Genomic DNA, 5,991 nt, shown 5'->3' on the forward strand with positions numbered 1-5,991 from the left:
TTGCTGGGAAAAAAAAAATGTAGTCGAACTTCAAAAGATGACTGCTAATCACAAAGAGTAGACATCTCAAGTTAATGATTTTAGTGCTTTTCTGCCTATGGGAAGGTGCAAGAGTCTGGGCTCATTGAAATTATTCCTTAGCTATGCACCTTAATGATCTAGGGCCAGTATTCAAAGCACGGAACCCTTTCTGTTTTTCTCCATCCTGAATTCTCCCCAGGGCACACCTTCCTTGGGCTTCTGCAGTTGCTGATGGCTTGATGCTCGTAGAACCAGAATGGTGGGCAACATTTTTCATTTACTGGAAGGGCAGGCAACATTCCCTGCCCACATAGCATATGATATACGTACACACACATATATATGTATATCTATGAACTATGAGCTTATGAATATGTATCTATGAATTACAAACTAGGTATCATAAGCACTTTCATAGTCTTCCAACCTATTAAAATGTCATTAAAATTTATTTATTTATTTGGCTGTGCTGGTTTGTGCATGTTTGAATTATTTATGACTGGTAAGAGAAACAGCCAGATAAGTAGAGATTCTTACAATTTTTTCAGGTTTTGGCATCCCGGAGGCACTGATCAGGATTTTAATGACCACAGCAGCACCACCTGGGCAAATTCTTATTACCCAGCCTGTGACCATCTTCATCGTAGAAATGAATCTCCTTTTGGAGTTAACGGATGCTCTGAGTTAATGCAAGGGAAGTATGAGAGGTGATTTGGGAATAAGAACATATGTAGATTTTAGATAATGAAGACTTTTAAAATAAATACAATTGCCAATAAAATTAATGTTATGGTAGTTACTGCACTACTCCAATCCCTGACATTAATATTGATGAATAAAGAAAGTCTAAAGGACAAAATAATGCCATTTGCAGCAACATGGATACAACTAGAGATCATCATATGAAGTGAAGTAAGTCAGAAAGAGATAAATACCATATGATACCACTTATATGTGGAATCTAAAATATGGCACAAATGAACCTATCTATAAAACAGAAACAGACTCATAGACATAGAGAACAGACTTATGGTTTCCAAGGGGGAACAGGGAGGGAGAGGGATGGACTGGGAGTTTGGGGTTGGTAGATACCAACTGTTACATTTAGAATGGTTAAACAAGGTCTTAATGTATAGCATAAGGAATTGTATTCAATATCCTGTGAGAAACCATAATGGAAAATAATATAAAAAAAGAATGTAAAAAAATAAGTTTAAAGAATCAGCTAAAAAGCTACACAATTTTTTTGAATGTTTATATTTTATTACCTATCGTTCTGTGTTTTAGGAGACATGGGACACAACAGGTTTCCTGATATGCCTTTACATGTTAACATACAAATTCCTATTAGTGACATGTTAACACACGGATTCTTATTGGTTGGTTTTTATATTGCTATTGAGTCCGGTTGACTTTTTGCTTGTGTGGTTTTGACCCCACCATTATGGAATCGGGTTTTACTTGAGAATGGAAATTATTCTGTAGACTTCGCTTCTATGTTTGATTATGCTTCTGTTAAGCCAGGTAAAGGTAATTGCAACTGACAGATACACCAAGTACGAATTCGAAGTACGATAAAGAAGAGAATGGGATTTGAAAGAGAATGGAATTTTGAGAGTAGGAGTAGGAGGAATCACGAACCTATTCTTTTAGGTGCCAGTGAGTTTTGAACTATTTTGGTATGACTAGAACAAGAATTCTCACTGATGTAATATGAGAATGAATGAACTCACAATTTTGTGGTTTCTTTCATATTAATAAATGTGATTCTCAATTGTACTTTTTCTTTGGTATTTCTGAGTCTGCTTCCAGGGCTTTTCTCATTTTGTATTAAAGCTTCAGTCACTGTCATTCATTGTTCTTTACCCTTTCTGATAGACTAGCAGAGATGCAGTTGGACTCCACAGATGTTACCTCCTGGTATTGGTGGGGTAGGGCCATCATAAGCTACACAGATAGCCCGTCTGTGGCGTGATGGCCAGTGACTGCCCAGGGACTGCCTGGTGCCCTGTGAAGAGCAGCTGTTCCTTCCTTCTCCTCTCTCCTTTGCTGGGTTCTGGGCCTGAAATTCTCCTCCACTCCCAGTACCCTGTGAGGTGAAAGTGTTCACTTAGCTATATCCCTGGGTGAAGTTTGGAAATGATGAAATTGAAAAATCATGCTCACTTTAAAGTCAACCGTTAAAGTAGAGAAGCACCTTTTTTCCTGTTAAATTTCCGAAGAGAAGTTAGGGAGGGAAGGAAACAGAAGTAAACAAAATTTAGTGCCCCTGAGCTGCCCTTTCTGTGGAGCACAGGGAGCTCAAGTCCTGGCTGTTCTGTGCTGTGTTGCTGTTCACGCTGTCCCCACAACCCGCCACCCCGCCACTGCTTCCCCTCCACCCCCACCCCCCATGGTGCACGTCACCACCAGTCAACCTTTCTTCTGGGGAAGTTAGATTCATGCAAGCCCCTTCTTCCTCCAGCTCATTCCTGGAAGAGGCCAGATCACTGAAGAGCCCTAACGGCTGAAGCAGCACTGACCTCTGTACTCTGAACTCAGTTCCTGGATTTCACAGGAGTGGGGAGGGAGGGCGTACCTGGGGCGGGAGGAGGAAAGGTAGGACAGATATACTCTGTTTAGGTCTAAATATTTATGGTGGGGAACAATGTCCAAGGACAGATCTTTGCTCAGCACTGAAAGGCCCTGAGGTGTGTTGCCATCTGGAGAAAGAGGATTCACTGTTCTTTGGAAACTGACCCTTCTGTGATGTAAGACACCCTCTATCTGCACGGATGATTTTGATGAGGTCTTATACCATCCTGGCCCGTGTGCTGAGCTGAGCCTGAGAACAACTCTCTCCTTGGCCAAACCTTACTCAAGCTCCTCTGAGCCCTCTTCTCGACTGGGCAGCCCCCTTGGCTATAGCCTTGTCAGACCTGCCAAGCCCAGTTTTAACAAGAATCCTGCTAAGCCCAGTTTTTGAGAGAATCCCTACCTTTGATGTCTCTGCTTAGTAATTTTTCAGCCACTCCCTCCCTCCCTGTGCTCCTTGGCTATAGATCCCCAGTTGTCTTTGCTGTATTCAGAGTTGAGCCCTATTGTAATGACCTCTATTAAAATAGTTTTCTTTTTCTAATTGACATATAACATTGTATTAGTTTAAGGTGCACAACATAGTGATTTGATATGTATACATATAAATGAAATGGTATGTGTATATATAAATGAAAAGATATGTGTGTGTATAAATGAAACCACAATAAGTTTAGTGAACATCCGTCACCTCATAGAGTTACAATATTTTTTCTTGTGATGAGAACTTTTAAGATCTAATATCTTAGCAATTTTTAAATATACAATACAGTATTGTTATGTATGATCACCATGCTGTACATTACATCCCCAGGACTTATTTTTCTTATAACTGGAAGTTTGTACTTATTGACCACCTTCACCCATTTTGCACATCCCACCCCTATGTCTGGCAACCACCAATCTGTTCTCTGTATCTATGAGCTTGGTTTTTTAGATTCCACTTATAAGTGAAATCATACTGTATTTGTCTTTCTCTGTCTGACATATTTCACTTAGTATAATGCACTCGAAGTCCATCCATATTGTCACAAATGGCAGGATTTCCTTTTTTTTATGATTGAATAATATCCTATTGTATATACATACACCACAACTTCTTTCTCCATTCATCAGTCTATGGACACTTAGGTTGTTTACATGTCTTAGTGATTGTAAATAATGCTGCAGTGAACCTGGGGGTGTAGATGTCTTTTCACGATAGTGATTTTGTTTCTTTCAGATGTATACCCAGAAATGGAATTGCTGGATCATTTGGTAGTTCTATTTAAACAATTTTTAGGAGACTCCATATTTTTTCTCAAAGTGGCTGGACCAATTTATGTTCTCACCAACAGGGCACAAGGGTTCCCTTTCCTTCACTTTCTCCCCAAAACTTATCTCTTGCTTTTACAATCATAGCCACTTTAACAGGTGTAAGTGATATCTCACTGTGGTTTTGAATTTGCATATCCCTGATGATTAGTGATGTTGAGCACCTTTTCATGTACCTGTTGGGCATCTGTATGTATGTCTTCTTCGAAAAAATGTCTATTTAGTTCCTCTGCCCATTTTAAAAATTGGCTTTTTTTTCTTTTTTCTGTTGAGTTGTATGTGTTCTTTATATATTTTGAATATTAACCCCTCATAAGATATATGATTTGAAAATATTTTCCCTCATTATATAGGTTGCCTTTTCATTTTGTTAATGGTTTCCTTTGCTGCACAGAAGCTTTTTAGTTTGATGTAATCCCACTTATGTATTTTTGCTTTTGTTGCCCTTGCTTTTGGTGTTAAATCTAAAAATCATTGTCAAGACAGATGTCAAGGAGCTTACTGCCCATGTTTTCTTCTAGGAGTTTTCTTCAGGTTTTATTCAAGTCTTTAATCTATTTTGAATTGATTTTTGTGTATGGTCTAAGTTAGGGTGGGAAGTGAAGTTTCAGTTTCATACTTTTCCTAACACAATTTATTGAAAAGACTATCCTATCCATTCCGCATTGTTTATGCTTGGCTCCTTTGTTGAAATTAATTGACCAGATATGTGTGAGTTTATTTCTGGGCTCTCAGTTGAGCAATTCCATTGATCTATGTGTCTGTTTTTATGCCAACTCTATACTATATTAATTACTATAGCTTTGTAATATAGTTTGAAATCAGGAAGTGTGATGTGTCCAGCTTTGTTCTTCTTTCTCAAGATTGCTTTGGTTCTTCGGGGTCTATTGTGGCTCCATGCAAATTTTAGGACTGCTTTTTTCTATTTCTGTGAAAAATGACATTGGAATTTTGTTAAGTATTCCATTGAATCTGCAGATTGCTTTAGGTAGTGTGGTTATTTTAACAATGTTAATTCTTCCAATCCATGAGCACAGACCATCTTTCCATTTATTTGTGTCTTCTTCAATGTGTTTTAGTTTTCAAAGTACAAATCTTTCACCCCTTTGGTTAAATTAACTCCTAGGTATTTTACTCTTTTTGGTAAGTTATAAATAGGATTGTTTTCTTAATTTCTCTGATAGTTCATTGTTAGTGTATAGATACGCAACTGATTTTTGTATATAGAGTTCGTGACTTGCAACTTAACTGAATTCATTTATTAATCATAACAGTTTCAGTTTTGGTTTGTTTTTTTTTTCTGTGTGGAATCTTTAGGGTTTTCTGAGGCAGCTGGACACTGGGAAGGCCACGTAGTGCCCGCCCGCTCCTATCTCTAGGAGAGGGATCTGCCCGCTGCCTGATTTCTAATTTCAAAATTATGTTTTGCCCTGCGATTTTTTTTGGTTTATTTTAGGTTAAATAAACAACCCACTGATAAATGGAATATTTATAAATGCATACTTCCTGCCATATCAATAAACAAAGGATGTCACAGTCATCAATGATTGCAACTCTCCAATGTGAACCTGTGAGCCCTGAGGAAACTCAGGGCTGAAGAGGATCCCTGCCATCTAGCAGCCATCAGACTGCAGTCACTCCCTGCGGTGAGCCCTAGGAAACTCAGGATGTAAACATACAGGATCCTGGCACAGATAGCTGAGGTGCATATCAAAGGAATGATTTCAGTGAGCCCGGTCTCCTGCATCTGCCCATACATAGAAAAGGGGTAAATTCCTTAACTTGAGATAACTGGTTTTCTTTAATTAACAATAATCTTATGACGTTCCACACTGCCTGCCCTTTGTTGCCAAACTCCTATGTACCCTTGGCTGCCCCCTCGCTCTGAGCAGTTTCCAGAGTTATCTGAACCGCTGTCTCCCGGGCTGCAGTCCTCATTTTGCCCCAAATAAAACTTAACTTGCAACTTTCACCTTGTGCATTTTTTTAAGTCAACGCCACAAATACGTAAATAAGTAAACTGGTCACTTGTAGCGATCCTGGGGGAGGGCACGTCGCCGAGTGGCCAGCAGGCGGCGGAAG

General features: G+C 39.1%; 1 protein-coding gene across 1 annotated transcript in view; it reads left to right on the top strand.

Moving 5' to 3' along the window:
- Positions 1–1,056, top strand: part of MTARC2 (mitochondrial amidoxime reducing component 2) — a gene marked incomplete at its 5' end in the record, with an annotated part of 37,139 nt that extends 36,083 nt beyond the window's left edge. The window contains one exon of the mRNA XM_081224200.1: positions 570–1,056. The remainder of the gene's footprint in view (positions 1–569) is intronic.
- Between the last annotated feature and the right edge of the window lie 4,935 nt (positions 1,057–5,991).

The sequence above is a fragment of the Mesoplodon bidens genome (genome assembly GCF_964165515.1).
Source record: "Mesoplodon bidens genome assembly, chromosome: 2".
NCBI classification, from domain to species: domain Eukaryota; kingdom Metazoa; phylum Chordata; class Mammalia; order Artiodactyla; family Ziphiidae; genus Mesoplodon; species Mesoplodon bidens.